This window comes from Chrysemys picta, chromosome 3 (genome assembly GCF_011386835.1).
Source record: "Chrysemys picta bellii isolate R12L10 chromosome 3, ASM1138683v2, whole genome shotgun sequence".
Lineage (NCBI taxonomy): Eukaryota > Metazoa > Chordata > Testudines > Emydidae > Chrysemys > Chrysemys picta.
The window spans coordinates 209,608,997-209,633,115 of record NC_088793.1 but is presented as its reverse complement, the minus strand read 5'-3'; the positions used below and the strand labels follow the sequence as shown (position 1 = coordinate 209,633,115).

The 24,119-nt window shown below is 53.8% G+C and overlaps 1 long non-coding RNA gene across 1 annotated transcript; it reads left to right on the top strand.

The window, feature by feature from the left end:
- The first annotated feature begins 2,368 nt into the window (after window positions 1-2,368).
- On the top strand, window positions 2,369-6,140 carry LOC135982587 (uncharacterized). Its single transcript, XR_010600011.1, has 3 exons — window positions 2,369-2,509; window positions 2,616-4,459; window positions 4,566-6,140. It is a non-coding gene; the product is annotated as an uncharacterized LOC135982587 (long non-coding RNA).
- The last annotated feature ends 17,979 nt before the right edge of the window (window positions 6,141-24,119 follow it).

Sequence of the window (24,119 nt, the reverse complement as noted above, 5' to 3'; positions counted from 1 at the left end):
GTCACAAGTCAGAGGGGTCTTTTTTGGTAAAGGCAGGGGGCACAAAGTTGTCATTTTCTTGGTGGGGTAGGAGGTAAGTCGGGAAGGGTGTCGCTGAGGGACGGAGGATTGATTGGAAAGGGGACACTCAGCAGGATCCCTCCCTTACCTGTTCATTTCCAGATCTTTTCACATTCAGGACTCCCCGACCCTCATTGTGTAAAGGAGGTGTATTATATTAAAGAAAGGGTGACTGCCCTGTAATCAGGGTTCAGGTCGCTTTCCCTTTTCTCCTCTCTGCATCGGCCCTCTTCACGCCAAGGTCCAAAGTGAGCTCCCTCTAACTAGGGTGTGGGTCTTTCCCTGCCTTTCACAAGGTAACACTGCCATTTGGAAGATAGTTCTAGAAACCAGCCTCTTGAGAGGGTTCAGGGTTTGTCCTACTAGCTGTCCCGTGCCCTCCTCACTCACGCACTCAGCCAAGTCAAAGCCCGCGTCCTCTGCATCCACCTGGACCCGCCTTCTGCCGCAAGCTCTCCTCCGTTCTGAAAGAGATCGGTGCCGAAAAGAAGGAATTAGGGTAATTTCCGGCAGGGCCGAGTACCTTGCCAATGTCATCTGAATCTACCTTGTACACGTGCTCTCTACTGAGCCACAGCTAACCCGCTTCACCTCTCTCTTTCTAGCAACTCAAAGGACAAAATGAACAAGATGACACAAGCACCAAAGAAACTGCAGGAAAAGGGAAGAAAAAGCCACGGCCAACGGCTGCACACACCACACACACCGCACCCCTCTACCGAGGGATCGGGTTCGACACTTCTCCTCACAGGCTTAATCCCCCTTCAGGTGCCCGGTAAAAGGACCTCCCTGTAAACAAGGATCAAGGTCCATTCCTTGCCAACCACAATGCTTTATGGGTCCCTTCCATAGCTGAGGAGGAGCGAGCCCCCTTTCAAACGGGTTGAGGTCTCTGAGGGTTTGAGCTCCTTAGGACCTAGCCTTTAAAATGCCCCGGGCCGTTGACCCCTCCCTGTCAGAAGGGTGCAGGTTTCCCCTTTCTAACTCCTCTTGGGCCGTTGGCACTCGCTGGGCAACGAGACCACCCACTTCTGAGGGAACGGAGGTCTCTCCTTTACAGCGCTTTTCGCTCTGGCCCATTGGAAGGCCCCTGGCTTAAGGACCACCCTGTAAGGAGGGTTTCGGTCTCCTTTGCCATGCAAATTAAGCCACAGGTCACTTTGACACGCCCGGCAAAATGACTGCCCTGTAACCAGGGTGTAAGGTCTTATACCTCTCACGCTTAAGCTAGGGGAGCCTTTCTGTGCCTGTGGCTTAGCGACTCCCCCCGACCCTCCACCACTTGAGAAGGGTTGAACTTCTGTTCCTCTTAGTCACAGTAAATTCCCACAGAATGATTTCTACTTGGCTTTTTTGAGATATGAAGTGAAATCTTACTGGGGACCTATCCCGGTCAGATGGAACATGGTGTGGCGAAGGGGCGGCTGTAAGGGGATGGCGGAGGCCGTGGAAAATTCGCCCCGTTTCTCAAAAAAGCCAAGAAATGGCCCAACCAAGCAAACGTCACAAAGTCTGGAAATGAACAGGGGAGGTGGGGGGCTCCTTTCGGACCCTCACTTCCGTGTAATCCTTCCTCAAGTCCTTTTGCCCTGCCCAATTTACACCGCTCAACCAACCACAACTTTCACCCTTTGTTTTCTTGTGCACAAGAAAGAACGCTGTCGGACTGACGAGCGTCAACTGTAGGGATTCGGACAGCTCCGTTACTTGTGTCCGAATTCCAGGCCTTGTGTCTCTTTGGTGATAAAGAGAGGAGATTCCTCGGGCTACTTTTCAAGAGATTGAGGTGGCGGTCCTTTCTGAAATGTGTTCATGTTGAGATGTTGTTGGTAGATGCGGTGGTATTCAGAGCCGGCACGTGGGTGCACCTAACCCTACTAACAGGACCGCGTCACAAGTAAAAGGGGTCTTTTCTGGTAAAGGTAGGGGGCACAAAGTTGTCATTTTCTTGGTGGGGTAGGAGGTTAGTCGGGAAGGGTGTCGCTGAGGGACGGAGGATTGATTGGAAAGGGGACACTCAGCAGGATCCCTCCCTTACCTGTTCATTTCCAGATCTTTTCACATTCAGGACTCCCCGACCCTCATTGTGTAAAGGAGGTGTATTATATTAAAGAAAGGGTGACTGCCCTGTAATCAGGGTTCAGGTCGCTTTCCCTTTTCTCCTCTCTGCATCGGCCCTCTTCACGCCAAGGTCCAAAGTGAGCTCCCTCTAACTAGGGTGTGGGTCTTTCCCTGCCTTTCACAAGGTAACACTGCCATTTGGAAGATAGTTCTAGAAACCAGCCTCTTGAGAGGGTTCAGGATTTGCCCTACTAGCTGTCCCGTGCCCTCCTCACTCACGCACTCAGCCAAGTCAAAGCCCGCGTCCTCTGCATCCACCTGGACCCGCCTTCTGCCGCAAGCTCTCCTGCGCTCTGAAAGAGATCGGTGCCGAAAAGTAGGAATTAGGGTAATTTCCGGCAGGGCCGAGTACCTTGCCAATGTCATCTGAATCTACCTTGTACACGTGCTCTCTACTGAGCCACAGTTAACGCGCTTCACCTCTCTCTTTCTAGCAACTCAAAGGACAAAATGGACAAGACGACACAAGCACCAAAGAAACTGCAGGAAAAGGGAAGAAAAAGCCACGGCCAACGGCTGCACACACCGCACACACAGCACCCCTCTACCGAGGGATCGGGTTCGACACTTTTCCTCACAGGCTTAATCCCCCTTCAGGTGCCCGGTAAAAGGACTTCCCTGTAAACAAGGATCAAGGTCCATTCCTTACAAACCAAAATGCTTTATGGGTCCCTTCCATAGCTGAGGCGGAGCGAGCCCCCTTTAAAACGGGTTGAGGTCCCTGTGGGTTTGAGCTCCTTAGGACCTAGCCTTTAAAATGCCCCGTGCCGTTGACTCCTCCCTGTCAGAAGGGTGCAGGTTTCCCCTTTCTAACTCCTCTTGGGCCGTTGGCACTCGCTGGGCAACGAGACCACCCACTTCTGAGGGAACGGAGGTCTCTCCTTTACAGCGCTTTTCGCTCTGGTCCATTGGAAGGCTTTTGGCTTAAGGACCACCCTGTAAGGAGGGTTTCGGTCTCCTTTGCCATGCAAATTAAGCCACAGGTCACTTTGACACGCCCGGCAAAATGACTGCCCTGTAACCAGGGTGTAAGGTCTTATACCTCTCACGCTTAAGCTAGGGGAGCCTTTCTGTGCCTGTGGCTTAGCGACTCCCCCCGACCCTCCACCACTTGAGAAGGGTTGAACTTCTGTTCCTCTTAGTCACAGTAAATTCCCACAGAATGATTTCTACTTGGCTTTTTTGAGATATGAAGTGAAATCTTACTGGGGACCTATCCCGGTCAGATGGAACATGGTGTGGCGAAGGGGCGGCTGTAAGGGGATGGCGGAGGCCGTGGAAAATTCGCCCCGTTTCTCAAAAAAGCCAAGAAATGGCCCAACCAAGCAAACGTCACAAAGTCTGGAAATGAACAGGGGAGGTGGGGGGCTCCTTTCGGACCCTCACTTCCGTGTAATCCTTCCTCAAGTCCTTTTGCCCTGCCCAATTTACACCGCTCAACCAACCACAACTTTCACCCTTTGTTTTCTTGTGCACAAGAAAGAACGCTGTCGGACTGACGAGCGTCAACTGTAGGGATTCGGACAGCTCCGTTACTTGTGTCTGAATTCCAGGCCTTGTGTCTCTTTGGTGATAAAGAGAGGAGATTCCTCGGGCTACTTTTCAAGAGATTGAGGTGGCGGTCCTTTCTGAAATGTGTTCATGTTGAGATGTTCTTGGTAGATGCGGTGGTATTCAGAGCCGGCACGTGGGTGCACCTAACCCTACTAACAGGACCGCGTCACAAGTAAAAGGGGTCTTTTCTGGTAAAGGTAGGGGGCACAAAGTTGTCATTTTCTTGGTGGGGTAGGAGGTAAGTCGGGAAGGGTGTCGCTGAGGGACGGAGGATTGATTGGAAAGGGGACACTCAGCAGGATCCCTCCCTTACCTGTTCATTTCCAGATCTTTTCACATTCAGGACTCCCCCACCCCAACAGTGTAAAGGAGGTATATTTTACTAAAAAAAGGGTGACTGCCCTGTAATCAGGGTTCAGGTCGCTTTCCCTTTTCTCCTCCCTACATTGGCCCTCTTCACGCCAAGGTCCAAAGTGAGCGCCCTCTAACTAGGGTGTGGGTCTTTCCCTGTCTTTCACAAGGTAACACTGCCATTTGGAAGGTAGTTCTAGAAACCAGCCTCTTGAGAGGGTTCAGGGTTTGTCCTACTAGCTGTCCCGTGCCCTCCTCACTCACGCACTCAGCCAAGTCAAAGCCCGCGTCCTCTGCATCCACCTGGACCCGCCTTCTGCCGCAAGCTCTCCTCCGTTCTGAAAGAGATCGGTGCCGAAAAGAAGGAATTAGGGTAATTTCCGGCAGGGCCGAGTACCTTGCCAATGTCATCTGAATCTACCTTGTACACGTGCTCTCTACTGAGCCACAGCTAACCCGCTTCACCTCTCTCTTTCTAGCAACTCAAAGGACAAAATGGACAAGACGACACAAGCACCAAAGAAACTGCAGGAAAAGGGAAGAAAAAGCCACGGCCAACGGCTGCACACACCGCACACACAGCACCCCTCTACCGAGGGATCGGGTTCGACACTTTTCCTCACAGGCTTAATCCCCCTTCAGGTGCCCGGTAAAAGGACTTCCCTGTAAACAAGGATCAAGGTCCATTCCTTACAAACCAAAATGCTTTATGGGTCCCTTCCATAGCTGAGGCGGAGCGAGCCCCCTTTAAAACGGGTTGAGGTCCCTGTGGGTTTGAGCTCCTTAGGACCTAGCCTTTAAAATGCCCCGTGCCGTTGACCCCTCCCTGTCAGAAGGGTGCAGGTTTCCCCTTTCTAACTCCTCTTGGGCCGTTGGCACTCGCTGGGCAACGAGACCACCCACTTCTGAGGGAACGGAGGTCTCTCCTTTACAGCGCTTTTCGCTCTGGTCCATTGGAAGGCTTTTGGCTTAAGGACCACCCTGTAAGGAGGGTTTCGGTCTCCTTTGCCATGCAAATTAAGCCACAGGTCACTTTGACACGCCCGGCAAAATGACTGCCCTGTAACCAGGGTGTAAGGTCTTATACCTCTCACGCTTAAGCTAGGGGAGCCTTTCTGTGCCTGTGGCTTAGCGACTCCCCCCGACCCTCCACCACTTGAGAAGGGTTGAACTTCTGTTCCTCTTAGTCACAGTAAATTCCCACAGAATGATTTCTACTTGGCTTTTTTGAGATATGAAGTGAAATCTTACTGGGGACCTATCCCGGTCAGATGGAACATGGTGTGGCGAAGGGGCGGCTGTAAGGGGATGGCGGAGGCCGTGGAAAATTCGCCCCGTTTCTCAAAAAAGCCAAGAAATGGCCCAACCAAGCAAACGTCACAAAGTCTGGAAATGAACAGGGGAGGTGGGGGGCTCCTTTCGGACCCTCACTTCCGTGTAATCCTTCCTCAAGTCCTTTTGCCCTGCCCAATTTACACCGCTCAACCAACCACAACTTTCACCCTTTGTTTTCTTGTGCACAAGAAAGAACGCTGTCGGACTGACGAGCGTCAACTGTAGGGATTCGGACAGCTCCGTTACTTGTGTCCGAATTCCTGGCCTTGTGTCTTTTTGGTGATAAAGAGAGGAGATTCCTCGGGCTACTTTTGAAGAGATTGAGGTGGCGGTCCTTTCTGAAATGTGTTCATGTTGAGATGTTGTTGGTAGATGCGGTGGTATTCAGAGCCGGCACGTGGGTGCACCTAACCCTACTAACAGGACCGCGTCACAAGTCAGAGGGGTCTTTTTTGGTAAAGGTAAGGGGCACAAAGTTGTCATTTTCTTGGTGGGGTAGGAGGTAAGTCGGGAAGGGTGTCGCTGAGGGATGGAGGATTGATTGGAAAGGGGACACTCAGCAGGATCCCTCCCTTACCTGTTCATTTCCAGATCTTTTCACATTCAGGACTCCCCCACCCTCATTGTGTAAAGGAGGTGTATTATATTAAAGAAAGGGTGACTACCCTGTAATCAGGGTTCAGGTCGCTTTCCCTTTTCTCCTCTCTGCATTGGCCCCCTTAACGGCACCCGACATAGTCACTCTGCAGAGTAGACTCTGGCCCTTCCGCAGCCTTGATACCACAGAGCCCCTACCCAACGAGGAAGCACACGGCCTGTGAAGAAACTAGAGGGAGCACACATGAGGAATTCAAAGCACTGACCTCTTACTCAGAGCCAATTATTTGGGAGGCGGAAACCTGAGGACTGTTCATATCTGCTTAGAAGGATGTCCAGGTTGCTCAGGTACACTTGTGCCAGCTTCACCTGTGGCTGGGGCTCCTGGCCAATTCCTCTGCAAGCGCAGCTGCAAAAGCCAAGCATGAGCCATCACTACACAAATCTCTATTAGTGTGTGAAATCTTGCCCTCATCCCTGCCTCCCACTCCCATCCCATCTACCCTGTTTCCCCGAAAATAAGACATCCTCCGAAAATAAGGCCTACTTACAGTTTTGCCTCTTGTTGTAATATAAGGCATCCCCCCGATAATAAGACCTCCCCGATAATAAGGCATCCACCGATGTGTACCGTATTCTTCTTCATTGAAAAATAAGACATCCCCTGAAAATAAGACCTAGCGCATCTTTGGGAGCAAAAATTAATATAAGACACTGTCTTATTTTCGGGGAAACAGGGTATATCAGCCCCACTGGATGAACAGAAACTGAGTGATCATTTCTCTCGTGGAGCAACAGTGACACCAGGTGGCCCGCTAGGGGAATGCACAAAGCATTTCCCTTAGGCAGTAACAGTGACACCAGGTGGCCACACGGTGTAATTGCACAGAGCATTTCCCACATGAAGTAACAATGACACCATGTGGCCACTTTGGGTAATGCACAAAGCCTTACCCTACTGGAGCAACAGTGACACCTGTTGGCTAATCCAGGTAATGAAGAAAACATTTCAGGGAGCAGGAGTGGCACCTGGTGGCCACTCGAGGTAATGCACAAAGTAGTTCCAAAGGGAGCAACAGTGACACTGGGTGGCTAATCCAGGTAATTCACAAAGCATTTCAGGGAGCAAGACTGACTAGGTGGCCACAAGGGGTAATGCACAAAGAATTTCCCTCATTGATCAACAGTACCACTGTGTTGTCACCTGCAGTACCCTCAGAGCAATCCCTTAAGAAGCAGCAGTGTTATTGGGCGGCCAGCTGGACGACTGCACAGAGCATTTCTTTCATGGAGCAACAGAGACACTAGATGGCCAATTGGGGAAATGGACAGAGCTTTTCCCCTGTGGAACAGCAGTGACGCCCGGTGGCCACTCAGTGTAATTGCACACAACATTTCTCTCATGAAGCAAAAATGAGACTGCGTGGCCACCCCGGGTAATCACGGAGCATTTCCTTCATGGAGCAATATTGACACCAGGTGGACACTCTGTATAGTTGCACAGAGCATTTCCCAAATAAAGCAACAGTGACACTGGGTGGACACCTGGGGTAATGCACAGAGCATTTCCTTAAGGAGCAACAGTGACACTGCGTGCCGTGATACAGCAGGGCCAGAGAGCAGCAGGAGAATGGTGGAAGAAAACTAGAGTGGTACGGATGAGGAATAGAGTGCCATAATTGTTCACTCACAGACAGTCATGGAGAAGGCAGAAAGCGGTGGACTGTTCATCTCTGCTTACAAGGATGTCCAGGCTGCTCAGGTTCACTTCTTCCAGTTTCTCCTCTGGCTGGGGCTCCTGGGCGATTCCTCTGCAAGCACAGCATATAACCCAAGCAGGAGCCATCACTGCCCAAAGGTCTATTGGTGTACAAGATACTGCCCTCCCTCTCCCATCCACTGTACATCAGCCCCACTTGATGAACAGTGACAGTCAACTCCCACAGTCACCCCCACCACTACCAATGGAGGATCTCGTACCATCATGCTTCTCTTCCCCCTCCCAATGCCCCAGTGGGTTGCAGACGCCCCAGACCAAGCCTGTGAGCATGCACCATTGCCCACGTTCTATGCAAGGAGACAGGACAAGGGGAGAGAGAGAGTATGTTGGCCAACATATGAGAGCTCAGAGAGAGACACATAGGAAGGAAAAACTCAGCACCTGTACTCACCTTTCCGGTTCCAGGCCTCTGCTCAGGTGAACATGCTCCTCCCTGTCCAGGAAGATCAGCTGCTCCCAATATAGGGAAATTCTCCCTCTGCACCCAGAACAAGGAGGAAAACTTTTATTACAAACCGAACCCCACCTAAAGGGAAGCAGACGTCTGTACTCAGCCTTTACCACACATGTATCTTAGAGGCCACCTGGCGTATTTCTCAGAATGTAATTGCCCTGGAGCAACAGTGACACCCAGTGGCCAATCACGGCAATGCACAGACCATGTCCCCCATGCAGCAGCAGTGACACTTGGTGGCCACTCGCGGCAAATCACAAAGCATTTCCCTCGTGGAGCAACACAGACACTACGTGGCCACTCAGGGAAAGGCAGAAATCATTTCCCCCCCACAGCGCTGCACTGATACTCGGTGGCCAGCCGGGGTAATGTCTGGGCTGTCTGCCTTGGACCATCAATGCCATTGGGTGGGCAGGCAGGGTAACATACAGACTGTGTTTCTCCTGGAGCAGCGGTGACACCCGGTGGCCAGTTGGGGAAATGCGCAGCATGCATCTGTCCTGGAGGAGCAGTGACAGCCTGTGGGCAGCAGGGGCAGCACCAGCCCCTTCCTCACTGGGAGAGCTGAGGTGGGGTAGACAGAAAACTGTGGCAGCTGCATCCCCCCACCACCACGAGGCCTCACCCCTCACTGAAGTGCAAGTTCTGCCTCCTCCCCTCAGAGACTCCAGCCCTTCAACAGCCCAGAGGCCAGAAGCCAGAGCCAGGCAGGGTAGGGCGACTGCTGCGCTAGGTGGCGCAATGATGCAGGCAGCCGCAGCGCTCCCCACCCTTGTCCTTGTGCTGTGTGGGGTGCTGGGGCTGTGGTTGCTCCTCAGTTCCCGGTCGCCCTTCGACCGCTCACAGACCTTAAGAGCCGCTCGGGTTGGGGTCGGGCTCCAGGGCCAGCAGAGCCCTCGGGGAGCAGTAATCACGAGGGTTAGGACCCAGGAGCCCAGCCTGGAGCAGGTCAGCCCGGAGTGCTGTGCAGAGCCCTGGACCCTCCACATAACGTGTGTGGTGCAACTTGGTGACTGGAGACACAGGCCGAGGGCTACTCTCAGACCCCTGCTCACGTCCGCTACTGAATATGGCCCGCTTCAGAGAGGATACCTAGAGTGGCATGACCAGGGAAGCTCACCCAGTGATAGAGAAGGAAGAGACTTGAGGACTGAGCATATCTGCCCTCAACGCTCTTCCCGTTACACCTTTAGCATTACAACCAAAAAGCACCCCTTGCAACGGCACCCGACATAGTCACTCTGCAGAGCAGACTCTGGCCCCTCCCCCGCCTCAATCCCACAGAGCCCCGTGCCCAGTGAGGAAGCTCATGGCCTGTGAAGAAAATTAGAGCGAGCACAGATGAGGAATTCCAAGCACTGACGGCTTACTCACAGTCAGTTATGCGGAAGGCAGAAAGCGGAGGACTGTTAATCTCTGCTTACAAGGATGTCCAGGCTGCTCAGGTCCACCTCTGCCAGCTTTTCCTTCGGCTGCTGCTCGACTGTTCCTCTGCAAGCGTCACAAATAAGCCAAGCTGGAGCCATCACTCCACAAAACTCAATTGATGGGAAAAATCTTGCCTTCATCCCTGACTCCCTCTCCCATCCCGTCTACATCAACCCCACTCGATGAACAGAGACTGCGTCAACACTGACAGTGATGCTCCACTCTCGCGCGCGCTGCCCCGCATGATTTTTATCTCCTCCCACTTCTACATGGCTTCCGAGACCTAGCCAGTGGGGATGCACACCTAGCATGCCTGCCTGTGTTCAATGAAAGGAGACCGAACAAGTAGAGACAAGGACAGACCGAGAAAGTGGGTCAGACAACACACTAGAGAAGAGAGAGAGAAACATAGAAGGAAGGCAAGAAACTCACCAGCTAGAGTCATCCTCCTAGATGCAACCTTTCGCTGCGATGAACACACCGCTCCTGGCCAGACAAAATGAGCAGTCCCTGATAACGGGGGACCTTGTCTCCCTCATAGCCACAGCTAGATGGGAACCTTTTCTTACAAACATAGACCAAGGTAACGGCGCATCCCTGCCTGGAGCCATGTGGGGCGTGACCAGACTCCTCACCAAACCAGACACTTAGCTCACTGACAGTGACGGCTGCTCCGTTTCCAGCTAGATGGCATCGCCATAGCCTGGCATCAACAATGCTCACTGTCTCATGGCTCTTGTGTGCCTTCCATCTCACAACGGGGGTGGGCTCTTACCCTTGACTTCTTTCTCCATCCTACTAAGCAGAACACAAGAGGGAAAAACAAAAGTTATCATCGGTGTATGTTCTTCTTCTCCCTGTCCCATTACACCTTTATAGATACAATTAAAAAGCACACAACGCACTCTCAACCTCTGGAATTGCTGGCCAGAGAATGCTGTGAAAGTCAGGACTATAATAGGGTTCAAAAAAGGACTAGGTCAATTCATGGAGAATAGGTCCATCGATGGCTATTAGTCAGAATGGGCAGGGATGGTGTCCTTATCCTCTGTTTGCCAGAAGCTGGGAATGGGCGACACAGGATGGATCACTTCACGATTATCTGTTCTATTCATTCCCTCTGAAGCACCTGGTATTAGCCAGTCGGAAGACAAGATACTGGGCTAGATGGACCTTTGGTCTGACCCAGTATTGCCATTCTTACATTCTAATGTTGAGCAGCCCGTTGCACCTGCACCCAAGAGAGTCACTGTGCAGAGGAGACTATTGTCTCTTCCCCTGGTCGTAATCCCACAGCTAATCCCAAAATAGGGAAATTCTCCTCCCACACCCAGAACAAGGAGGAAAACTTTTATGAGAAACCAAGCCTCACCTAAAGGGAAGCAGCCGTGTGTACTCAGCTACTACCATGCATTTATCTTAGGCTTCAACCGTGCCGCTAAAAGTCGTGAAGTGTAGTTATGAGGGAGGCAGAAAGCTGAGGACTGTTCATATCTGCTTAGAAGGATGTCCAAGCTGCTCAGATCCACTTCTGCCAGCTTCTCCTCTGCCTAGGGCTCCTGAACAACAATTCCTCTGTAAGAGCAGCTGCAAAAGCCGTCATTACACAGAACTCTTGCCGTCATCCCTGCCTCCCTCTTCCATCCTATCTACATCTGCCCCCGTCAATGAACAGAGACCGAGTTAACACCGACAGTCACCGCTCCACTCTCGCACCTACTGCCCTGCATGATTTTCGTCCCCTTCTACTTCTTCATGGCTCCCGAGACCTAGCCTGTGGGGACGCACACCTACCACACCTTCCCTTGTCCTATGAAGGGAGACGGCACAATGAGAGGAGAGGAGAGAGTCCATGGGGCTGCTCTATGGATAAGTTCAGTAGGCATCAGTGGCTTAGTCGTATGCAGGGCCGATGCAACTACTAGGCGAACTAGCCGGTCACCTAGGGCGCCAAGTGATTAGGGGCTCCCACTGGGTCTTAGTGTCCACCCTTCTGGATTTCCTATCCCTGTTCTGACCCTTCCTGCAGGCTTGGAGTCTTCCTGGGAAGGGGATCTAGTAGTTAAAAGAACGGGAGTACTTAGAGACTAACAAATTTATTAGAGCATAAGCTTTTGTGGACTACAGCCCACTTCTTCGGACTAGTAGTTAAAAGAGAAAAAGCCTCCAGCCTGCCAGACCTATTAGCACAACACTGAAATTGTTAAAGAGCCATTCAAGGGGTAATGAAGCCACTTAACAGGCATTTGCCAATCCCCAGGTATATACTCAAAAAGAACATGACTACTTGTGGCACCTTAGGCCTTGGCTACACTCGCGGATTCACAGCGCTGCCGCGAGTGTAGTCGCGCCGCCAGCGCTGCGAGAGCTCTCTCGCAGCACTGCAAGTACTCCACCTCTCCGAGGGGAATAGCTTGCAGTGCTGCGAGTGAGCGTGCAGCGTTGCAGGCGCTGATTACTCTGGCGCTTTACAGCGCTGCACTCGCTGCGCTCAGGGGGGGGTGTTTTTTCACACCCCTGAGCGCAGCAAGTGCAGTGCTGTGAATTGCCAGTGTAGCCAAGGCCTTAGAGACTAACAAATTTATTAGAGCATAAGCTATCATGGACTACAACCCACTTCTTCTGAAACCAGGTATATACTGTCAGTTTCTGAATGTACTGACAAAAACAGTTGTGCACGACGGTCATATTTACTCAGAACATGTCAGTCTACAGGATCTTAGTTTAAAATTTGCTTTAAAAATATTTCATTAGTGAGTTGGTGAAGATTATAAAATCACATCTCTAAAAAATCCTTGCATAGATTTTTAGATGCACAATCATCTTTAGCCTTAAATGCTTGGATCTTCAGACATATGATTGTTTAAATAAATCCTTCAAAAGACCTCCCTTATCTAAAATACAGATTTTAATTACTATAGTAAAAAAACTTACTTCCAAAGTCTTCCAGTCCTTTCTGCTCATCCATTTCTCCCTTCGCCCCCTCTCCCCCAACCCCCATTGAAGAGAGCCCTTAAACGGACAACAGCCCTTTGCTTCCAGATAGCTGGACAAAGAGTTTCCCCTTCTTTACTTCTGACTATCTTTTGATGAACTAGTTTTAAGCAAAATCAGTACTTTAGTAAGATATAAAATCCTTTGTTATGCCTACAATCTTTGGAAACATATTTTTTAAAGTTGGTGAAATTTCATAAACGTGTATTGTTATGGAGATCACACACAATAAATTAGTGTTCTCTTTTTCTAAAAGCAATGAACATTGTTATGAACACACTAAACCTCTGTAACTGATAAATTTACTACATATTTAACTCACTGAAACAGACAATATTTTAATCTGGAATGATAACTTTATGAAGGTTTAAGAGTACATTTGAAATATAAAATCAGCTTAGAAATACTGATTAAGAAAATGTAAAACAGAGAAGAGCTGCATCATGTATTCCATAATATTTAATGTTGTATTCAGAAAGACAGCTTACTCACCCTTACTACAAAGTTTTTGCAAATAAATGTCTGACAAACTTCAGGCCATATCCAAAAGCTGTGACTAACATTTTTTATTTCCAAGTTTAGTGCTTTTAATTAGGTATCTTCTGCATGTCCATTCCATGTGAGGGAGAGGATACAGGGATCTCTGTGGGGAACTGTGACTCTAAGCCACCGTGAGGCGGGACGGGCATCTTGTTATTCTTTCTGCTTTGTCCCTCCGCCCCCGCCGGGCTGAAAGCTCAGGCTGCCATCAGGCATAGGGGCACCAGTTTAATAATAATGCATAGGGACCCATAAATCCTAAGGATGGCCCTAGGGGGTGCCAAAAAGTGGTGCCCTGGCTTGGCAGGGAGGAACCGCCTTCCGGAGACACCAGAGAGCCAGAACATCGGCTTGCGGGGGCAGCGATCCCCCACCATGGAGGAGCCGGTGCGGCGCGGGGGGCAGCAGCCCTGCAAAGGCAGCAGCGCCGCTAGCGGGGAGCAGCCATGCCCCTTGCCCCTCCTGCCAAGGTTGCGGACAGATGCATGCGGGCAGAGGCCCCCGTGCGCCCCCCAGCTCCCCCCTCGCTGTGCTCGGGGTCTGCGGCTCCCGGGCATGTGAGCCACTGCCGGGGCGCGGAGCCCGGAGCCTGCTCTTGGAGTGGCAGCAATGGTGGCAGCTCACACTCCCAAGAGCCGCAAAGCCTGAGCGCAGCAAGGAAGGAGCCGGGGGACGCATGGGGTCCACTGCCCGCATGCATCGACTGCATGGAGCAACAGTGACACTTTGTGGCCACCGAAGGTAATCCACAGAGCATTTCCTTAAGGAACAACAGTGACACTGTGTGGCCACGTGGGGTAATGCACAGAGCATTTCCTTCATGGAGCAACAGTGACACTGTGTGGACACGCGGGGTAATGCAGAGAGCATTTCCTTAAGGAGCAACAGTGACACTGTGTGGCCACGTGGGGTAATGCACAGAGCATTTCCTCAAGGAGCAACAGTGACACTGTGTGGCCACCGAAGGTAATGCACAGAGCACTTCCTTCATGGAGCAACAGTGACACCGTGTGGCCATGCAAGGTAATGCACAGAGCATTTTCTGCATCGAACAACAGTGACACTGTGTGGCCATGTGAGGTACTGCACAGGGGATTTCCTTCATGGAGCAACAAAGACACTGTGTGGCCACGTTCGGTAATGCATGGGCATTTCCTTAAGGAGCAACAGGGACACTGTGTGGCCACCGAAGGTAATGCACAGAGCATTTTCTGCATCGAACAACAGTGACACTGTGTGGCCACGTGAGGGAATGCACAGAGCATTTTCTGCATCCAACAACAGTGGCACTGTGTGGACACGCGGGGTAATGCAGTGAGCGTTTCCTTAAGGAGCAACAGTGACACCGTGTGGCCACGCGAGGTAACGCACAGAGCATTTTCTGCATCGAACAACAGTGACACTGTGTGGCCATGTGAGGTACTGCACAGAGCATTTCCTTCGTGGTGCAACAGTGACACCGTGTGGCCAGGCGGGGTAATGCACAGAGCATTTCCTTCATGGTGCAACAGTGACACCGTGTGGCCAGGCGGGGTAATGCACAGAGCATTTCCTTCATGGAGCAACAGTGACACTGTGTGGCCACGCAGGGTAATGCAGAGAGCATTTTGTACATGGAGCAACAGTGACACTCTGTGGCCACGTGGGGTAATGCAGAGAGCATTTCCTCAAGGAGCAACAGTGACACTGTGTGGCCACCGAAGGTAATGCACAGAGCATTTTCTGCATCAAACAACAGTGACACTGTGTGGCCACGTGAGGTAACGCACAGAGCATTTTCTGCATCGAACAACAGTGGCACTGTGTGGACACGCGGGGTAATGCAGTGAGCGTTTCCTTAAGGAGCAACAGTGACACCGTGTGGCCACGCGAGGTAATGCACAGAGCATTTTCTGCATGGAGCAACAGTGACACTGTGTGGCCACGCAGGGTAATGCACGAGCATTTTGTACATGGAGCAACAGTGACACTCTGTGGCCACGTGGGGTAATGCAGAGAGCATTTCCTCAAGGAGCAACAATGACACTGTGTGGCCACCGAAGGTAATGCACAGAGCATTTTCTGCATCGAACAACAGTGACACTGTGTGGCCACGTGAGGTAATGCACAGAGCATTTTCTGCATCGAACAACAGTGACACTGTGTGGCTATGCGGGTATTGAACAGAGCATCTCCTGCATGGAGCAACAGTGACACTAGGTGGCCATGCGGAATAAGGCACAGAGCATTTTCCTTCATGGAGCAACAGGGACACCGGTTTGGCCAATGTACACGGCAGAGGGGCATTGCTGGCATATGATGGCATATATAACATTAGTGGATGTGCGGGTGAATGAGCCCTTGATGGTGTGGCTGATGTGGTTGGGTCCAAAACCCCAGAACCCCGACCACAGGTATTCTATCTGCTACCCAACATCCGGAAACCCTGGACGCCCCATCATCTCAGGCATTGGCACTCTTACAGCAGGATTATCTGGCTATTTGGACTATCTCCTCAGACCCTACGCTACCAGAACTCCCAGCTATCTTCAAGACACCACCAACTTCCTGAGGAAACTACAATGCATTGGTGTTCTTCCTGAAAACACCATCCTGGCCACCATGGATGTAGAAGCACTTTACACCAATATTCCACATGAGGATGGACTACAAGCTGTCAGGAACAGTATCCCTGATCAGGCCACAGCACGCCTGGTGGCTGAGCTTTGTGACTTTGTCCTCACCCACCACCACTTCAGATTTGGGGACAACTTATACCTTCAAGTCAGTGGCACTGCTATGGGTACCCGCATGGGCCCCACAGTATGCCAACATTTTTATGGCTGACTTAGAACAACGCTTCCTCAGCTCTCGTCCCCTAGTGCCCCTCCTCTACTTGCGCTACATTGATGACATCTTCATCATATGGACCCACGGAAAGGAGGCTCTTGAAGAATTCCACCTGGACTTCAACAATTTCCACCCCACCATCAACCTCAGCCTGGACCAGTCCACACAAGAGATCCACTTCCTGGACACTACAGTGCAAATAAGTAATGGTCACATAAACACCACCCTATACCGGAAACCTACTGACCGCTATATGTACTTACATGCCTCCAGCTTCCATCCAAGACACATCACACGATCCATTGTCTACAGCCAAGCCCGAATTTGCTCCAACTCCTCAGACAGAGACAAACACCTACAAGACCTTTATCAAGCATTCATAAAACTACAATACCCACCTGGTGAAATGAGGAAACAGATTGACAGAGCAAGACGGGTACCCAGAAATCACCTACTACAGGATAGGCCCAACAAGGACAATAACAGAACACCACTGGCCATCACATACAGGCCCCAGCTAAAACCTCTCCAGCACATTATCCACGATCTACAACCTATCCTGGAAAATGATCCGTCACTCTCACAGACCTTGGGAGGCAGGCCAGTCCTCGCTTACAGACAACCCCCCAACCTGAAGCAAATACTCACCAGCAACTACACACCACACCACAGAAACACCAACCCAGGAACCAATCCCTGTAGCAAACCTCGTTGCCTACTCTGTCCCCGTATCTACTCTGGCGATATCATCAGAGGACCCAACCACATCAGCCACACCATCAAGGGCTCATTCACCCGCACATCCACTAATGTTATATATGCCATCATGTGCCAGCAATGCCCCTCTGCCATGTACATTGGCCAAACCGGACAGTCCCTCCGCAAAAGAATAAATGGACACAAATCGGACATCAGGAATAGTAACATACATAAGCCAGTACGTGAACACTTCAATCTCCCTGGTCATTCTAGTACAGATTTAAAGGTCACTATCACTGAACAAAAAAACTTCAGAAACAGACTTCAAAGAGAAACAGCAGAACTAAAATTCATTTGCAAATTTAACACCATTAATCTGGGCTTGAATAGGGACTGGAGTGGCTGGCTCATTACAGAAGCAACTTTTCCTCTCCTGGAATTGACACTGCTATTGGGAGTGGACTACATCCACCCTGATTGAATTGGCCCTGTCAACACTGGTTCTCCACTTGCGAAGTAACTCCCTGCTCTCCATGTGTCAGTATATAATGCCTGCATCTGTAACTTTAGGGTTACCATACGTCCGGATTTTCCCGGACATGTCCGGCTTTTTGGGCTCCAAATCCCCGTCCGGGGGGAAATCCCAAAAAGCCGGACATTTCCGGGAAAATCGGGACATGCGGGCGGCGGTGCTGGGCCGGGGGCGCCGAGCGCCGGGGGCACCGAGCGCCGGCGGGGCTGAGCGCCGGCGGTGCTGGGGACCAGGGGGGCCGGCGGGGCGAGCGCCGGGGGTGCCGGGGACCGGGGGCACCGAGCGCCAGTGGGGCCGAGCGCCGGGGGTGCCGGGGACCGGGGGCACCGAGCGCCAGGGGCCGGTGGGGCCGAGTGCCGGCGGGGCCAGGGACCAGGGGGGCCGGGGGCCGGCAGGGCCGGGGACCAGGGGGGCCGGGGACTGGGGGCGCCGAGCGCCGGTGGGGCCGAGCGCCGGGGGTGCCGGGGACAGGGGGCACCGAGCGCCGGCGGGGCCGAGCGCCAGGGGGGCCGGCGGTGCCGAGCGCCGGCGGAGCCGGGGGCGTGCTCGGCCGGGGGTCCGGGGGCCGGGCTGGGGGGTGCTGAGCAGGCCGGGGGGCCGGCGGGGCTGGGGGTGCTGAGTGGGCCGGGGGGTGCTCGACCGGGGGTCCAGAGGCCAGGCCGGGGGGTGCTGAGCGGGCCGGCGGGGCTGGGGGGTGCTGAGCAGGCCAGGGGTGTTCGGCCAGGGGCCCGGGGGCCGGCGGGGCCAGGGGGTGCTCGGCCGGGGGTCCGGGGGCCGGGGACAAGCAGTGCTGGGCGGGCCAGGGGTGCTCGGCCGGGGGCCGGGCCCAGGGCCGGCACCCCAGGGCCCGAGCCGACCCAGGCTGGAAACGCCGGGGGGGCCACCCTGGGCCACGCCTCCTCCCCCCACACACCCCCTTACCTGCTTCAGGCTTCCTGCGAATCAAATGTTCGTGGGAAGCAGGGGAGGGGGCGGAGTTGGGGCGGGGACTTTGGGGGAGGGGCGGAGTTGGGGCTGGGGGCGGGGCTGGGGGCGGGGCCGGGTGGAGTGTCCTCCTTTTGGAGGCTCAAAATATGGTAACCCTAGAACTTTCACTCTATGCATCTGAAGAAGTGAGGTTTTTACCCACGAAAGCTTATGCCCAAATAAATCTGTTAGTCTTTAAGGTGCCACCAGACTCCTTGTTGTTTTTAAGGAGGAACAGTGACACTGGTGGCCACCCGAGGTAATACAGAGATCATTTCCTTCATGGTCCAACAGTGACACTAGGTGGCCACGCGAGGTAATGCACAGAGCATTTCCTTATTGAGTAACACTGACACTGGGTGGCCATGTCGGGTAATGCCAGAGCATTTCCTTAAGGAGCAACAGTGACACTGTGTGGCCACGCGGGGTAATGCACAGAGCATTTCCTTAAGGAGCAACAGTGACACTGTGTGGCCACGCGGGGTAATGCACAGAGCATTTCCATCAAGGAGCAACAGTGACACCGTGTGGCTACGTGGGGTAATGCACAGAGCATTTCCTTCATCAGGGGTCTGGGGTGGAGGTGTGGATGAGGGGTTTGTGGTGTGGGAGGGGCTTAAGGCTGGAGGAGAGGGTTGGGATGCGGAGTTCAGGAGAGGGCTCAGGGCTGGGGCAGAGGCTTGGGATGAAGGGGGAGGGGGGAGAGTTCTGACTGGGGGTTCAGGCTCTAGGGTGGGGCCAGGAATGAGCAGTTTGGGGTGCAGGCAGGCTGCCCTAGGGCTGGTGCCGGAGGACTCCCCCCAGCAGGAGGGCCGACAGGGAGGGAGCATGGGGCTCCGGAGAAGGGCCCGCTCTCCCCCTTGCCAGCAGCAGGGAGCTCCAGGCCTGGGGAGAGGCCCACAGCAGCCCCGCAAGCCCCAACTTGCTCCCCTCCCCAGTTCCCGCCCACCCCCTACCTCTCTCCTCTTCAGGTCCCTGCCATGTGGCCCTTTAGAGCTGCTGCACGGCTAGTTATAGCCAGCTGCGCGGCCGCACAGCTTAGAGGGAATTTAGCGCACTTAGGCTCGATGGAAGCCGCCACTGGCTCACAGGCCTTGCAATGCAGAACACTGATTTATTATCTGAATTATCGTAGCAAATGGCCCATGACCCCATTGTGCTAGGCGCTGTACGCAAAGGGAATAAAGAGACAGGCCCTGCCCCTGCTCTAGTCTATGCCATCTCTAACATTAACAACTCCTGGCTCATGTCCCACGTAAGGGACAGCCCCAAATCCCTGCCTTTGTATCTCCTCTGAACAACCCGGGAATAGCAACACCTGCTTCTCCAGCCCCATGATGCACCCAAACAACCCTGTAGTTCAGTTAACAGCACAGCTGCAGGGGCTGGGGGCGCTGCCCTCACAGGTGTTCCCCTTACCTTGCGCTCTGATCGGCTGGGAGCACAGAGCGCAGTTTGTATGGGAGCAGGGCAGCAGCAGCTGCTCCTGAGGACTTCCAATAAAAGTCATAAGAACGTAAAAATGGCCCTACCGGGTCAGACCCAGGGTCCATCTAGCCCAGTATCCTGTCTTCCCACAGTGGCCAGTGCCAGGTGCCCCAGAGCTAATGAACAGAACAGGGAATCATCAAGTGATCCATCCCCTGTCGCCCATTCCCAGCTTCTGGCAAACAGGGGCTAGGGACACCATCCCTGCCCCTCCTGGCTAACAGCCATTGATGCATTTATCCTCCGTGAACTTATCTAGTTCTTTTTTGAACCCTGTTATAGTCTTGGCCTTCACAACATCCTCTGGCGAGGAGTTCCGCAGGTTGACTGTGCATTGTATGAAGAAATACTTGCTTTTATTTGTTTTTAAACCTGCTGCCTATTAATTTCATTTGGTGACCCCTAGTTCTTGTATTATGAGAAGTAGTAAACAACACTTCCTTATCTACTTTCTCTACACCAGTCATGATTTTATAGACCTCAATCGTATCTCCCCTTAGCCGTCTCTTTTCCATGCTGAAAAGTCCCAGTCTTATTAATCTCTCCTCATACGGAAGCCGTTCCATACCCCTAATCATTTTTGTTGCCCTTTTCTGAATCTTTTCCAATTCCAATATATCTTTTTTTGAGATGGGGTGACCACATCTGCACACAGTATTCAAGATGTGGGCTGTCACGGAGTATTGGGGGACTCAGGGCCCTGCATCCCCGGCTTCCTGCGATTCACCATGACTCTCAGCCAGCCAGTAAAGCAGAAGGTTTATTTGGATGACAGGAATACAGTCCAAGACAGGTCTTGCAGGCACAGACAACAGGGCCCCCCTCAGTTAGGTCCAGCTTGGGGTCCCAGGGCATCCCAGCCCACCCCCCTTTTGGGGGGTCAGAGCCATCTCTGCCTCCCAGCCATCTCTCCAGCCCGCTTCCAGCACTCTGAACAAAGGCTGTGGGAGGGGTCGCTGAAGGCAGTTTCCCGGGCCAAGGTGTCACCTGGCCTCCACCCCCTTCCTGGGCTCCCATGCTACACGCCCAGGTATTCGCCCTCGGGCAGACTCCCATCCCGCAATGCAGACTATCCTAGCCACACTCCCCTGTCAGCATTCACACACCACAGTAAGAACAGGCCCAGTTCGTCTCATCTCCCCCCTTCGAGACCGAACTGAGCAGGGTCACTTTAGCCAGTGACCCGGGGAAGTTCGAACCTACCCCCGTTCCCATGGATGCCCCCGCTTCCCTCCCATTCCTTGGTGAGAATTACACCAGGCCCCTCCAGTTTCACGCCCCCCCTTCGGTCGGGGGTGCTTGATGGCCCTCGCAGTTCGCATGTGGGAAGGTTTATGCGGCCTGTGCCCTTTTCCCACCCCCATACCTCTGGGGTTCCAACTGGGCTGTGGTCTTCTCCCAGCGCTCCAGTCTGGCGGTCTGTGCTTTGGGCTCTCTTGGTTTAAAGCCGCCCTTTTAACCTTGGCCACCCTCCGGAAAGGATCCTTTATGCTGGGCAAGGGTCCTAAAGCTGTTTTCCCCTTGTCCCAGGCCTTCCTCCCCCTCTGACAGGGGTCACAGGATCCGCAGTACTGTCGGACAGTAACAAAGACCCCAGGCCAGTAAAAGCTCCGTAGCAGCCTCTGCTGGGTACGCCAGGTTCCCTGGTGCCCTGAGAGGGGAATGTCATGGGCCCGGCACAGCAGCTGGCGGCGATACTTCTGGGGTACCACCAGCTGCCTCCTGATCCCCCCTGACTCCATTTTCCCTGGGGGAGCCCATTCTCGGTACAGGAACCCCTTCTCCCACAGGAACCTTTTCCGGCCACCTCGTCCCATGGTCTGTACCGCATTGAGGTGAGCCAGGTCCCTTATCCTCCGCAAGGAGGGATCTCTCTGTAACTCGGCCTGGAACTCAGCAGCTGGGACAGGGATGGCCACCTGCTCTTTCTCGCCCGCTGGGTCTGAAGCTGCAGCCTCCCTGAGCCGTGTCCCTGGGCGTTCCCTCCCCACCAGGTTAGGGTCCTGCGCCTCAGGCAAGGCACCCCCCCCAAGGCCAGGGCGCAGTGTCCCTCGCCGGCTCTGACTGCGGGTCACAACCAGTGCCCTTTGGGGGTTGCTTGGCCAGTTCTCCAGGTCCCCCCCCATCAATACCTCAGTGGGCAAATACGGGTGTACCCCCACATCCTTGGGGCCCTCCTTGGCCCCCCACTTCAGGTGTACCCTTGCCACGGGCACTTTGACTGGTGTTCCGCCCACCCCCGTCAGGGTCAGGTAGGTGTTGGGCACCACCTGATCTGGGGCCACCACCTCGGGCCGGGCCAGCGTCACCTCTGCACCCGTATCCCAGTATCCATTGACCTTCCTCCCATCCACCTCCAGGGGAACAAGGTACTCTCTCCGGAGGGACAGCCCCGCGCCCACCGTATAAACCAAGAACCCTGAGTCTGGAGCATCCAACCCCCTAGAGGAGCTGGCCTGGAGCTCTCCTCCCTCCTTAGCAGGTGGTACTCTGCCAGCCCCCCTTCCCTGGGAATGCTGCCTCTCGCCGGGCTGGGTCTCTACCTAGTCAACCCTCTGTCGGTTCCGTCTGCTCAGTCTGTCCCTGAGCCTGGGGCACTGGGCCCGTATGTGGCCTTTTTGGCCACAGTGGTAGCAGCCCATGTCCCATGGGTCCCCCCGAGTGGGTCGGATGGTTCTGACGCCGGATGTTCCCCTTTGATGGGGTTTTTCTGTATTTTCCCACGGTGACTCTCTCTCTGCGTTGTGGTGGGACTGTTCCTTTGGGACTCCTCCCTGTTATCTCCTGACCGGCTCTTTACAAACTCATCGGCCAGCCGGCCTGCATGTCGCGGGTTCTCTGGCTTTCTGTCCACCAACCACAGCCTCAGGTCGGATGGGCACCGCTCATACAGTTACTCCAGTACCAGCAGTTTGACCAGGTCCTCCTTCGTCTGGGCCCCATCAGCCCACTTGCTGGCGTATCCTTCCATGCGGACGGCTAGTTGCAGATATGAGATCTCAGGGGTTTTATCCTGACTCCGGAACCTTTCCCGGTACATCTCAGGAGTCAGCCCAAACTCACGTAGCGGGGCCTTTTTGAATAGTTCGTAGTCCCCTTTCTCTGCCTCTTCCAGTTGGCGGTACAATGCCACGGCTTTGGGGTCCAGTAAGGGGGTAAGGACCCGGAGTCTGTCCGCGGGATCAACCCGGTGCAGCTCGCAGGCCGTCTCAAAGGCCTCCAGGAAGTCATCCATGTCCTCCCCCTCCTTACGTGGGGCCAGGATGCACTTATCAAAGCTCCGTGCAGTCCTGGGTCCCCCCTCACTCACCGCAGCCGGGGGTTCGCTGCCCTTCAATCTCACCAGTTCCAGTTCATGCTGTCTCTGTCTCTCTTTCTCCTCCCGTTCATGCTGATGCTGTCTCTCTTTCTCCTCCCGTTCATGCTGTCTCTGTCTCTCTTTCTCCTCCCGTTCATGCTGACGCTGTCTCTCTTTCTCCTCCCGTTCATGCTGTCTCTGTCTCTCTTTCTCCTCCCGTTCATGCTGACGCTGTCTCTGTTGTTCACGATCCTCCAGCTCTCTCAGTTTTAGCTCTTTCTCCCATTCCAGCCAATTCCGCTCCACGGATGCCGAACGTCGCCGGGAGGATCCTCTGCTGGCCGGTGAGCTTCGCCGGGAGGATCCCCTGCTGGCCGGGGGGGTCACGGCGCCTTCGGTATTTGCTGGGCTCCTCCCCACCCTTCCCCTAGGCATAGGAAGGAGGGATCTCGGGAAGCCCTCAGCAGCCGGCTGACCACTCCCAGCTGGGACAGACTCTGGTGCCTGTGCTGCATTTACCAGGCTGCTTCCCTGAGACACAGGGAGCAGTTCATTCGCGCGATCTTCCGCCTCCAGCCGGGCAATGAGCTGTTCTTTGGTGAGCCTCCCACTGCGCAGACCCCTCTGCTTGCACAGCTCCACCAGGTCGCTCTTAAGCTGCTTGGCATACATCTTCTTGCTGGCCACTCACCGGCCTGTGTGCTCACAGCTCCCCACAGTTCCCAGGGAGACCCCTAGTGTGCCAGCCCTTCTCGAGGTCACCACCTCTCTGCCAGGGTCGAGCTGCAGACTCCTCCGCCCCTGGGACCACTCGCTGCGATGCCCCCGGGGGACCCTGTTACTGCAAAAGTCCTTCTCGCTGGTCACACACTCCCAGGGGTAATAACCGTCTCGCTCTCACTCTTCAGCACGCCTGGTCCCCGTCAATCCCCCTTCGTTTTACTGCTCCCCAGTCACTTACTACAGGAAGCGCCGTCCACGGGGTGCAGTAGATCCCGCCGCTGCCACCAGTTGTCACGGAGTATTGGGGGACTCAGGGCCCTGCACCCCCGGCTTCCTGCGATTCACCATGACTCTCAGCCAGCCAGTAAAG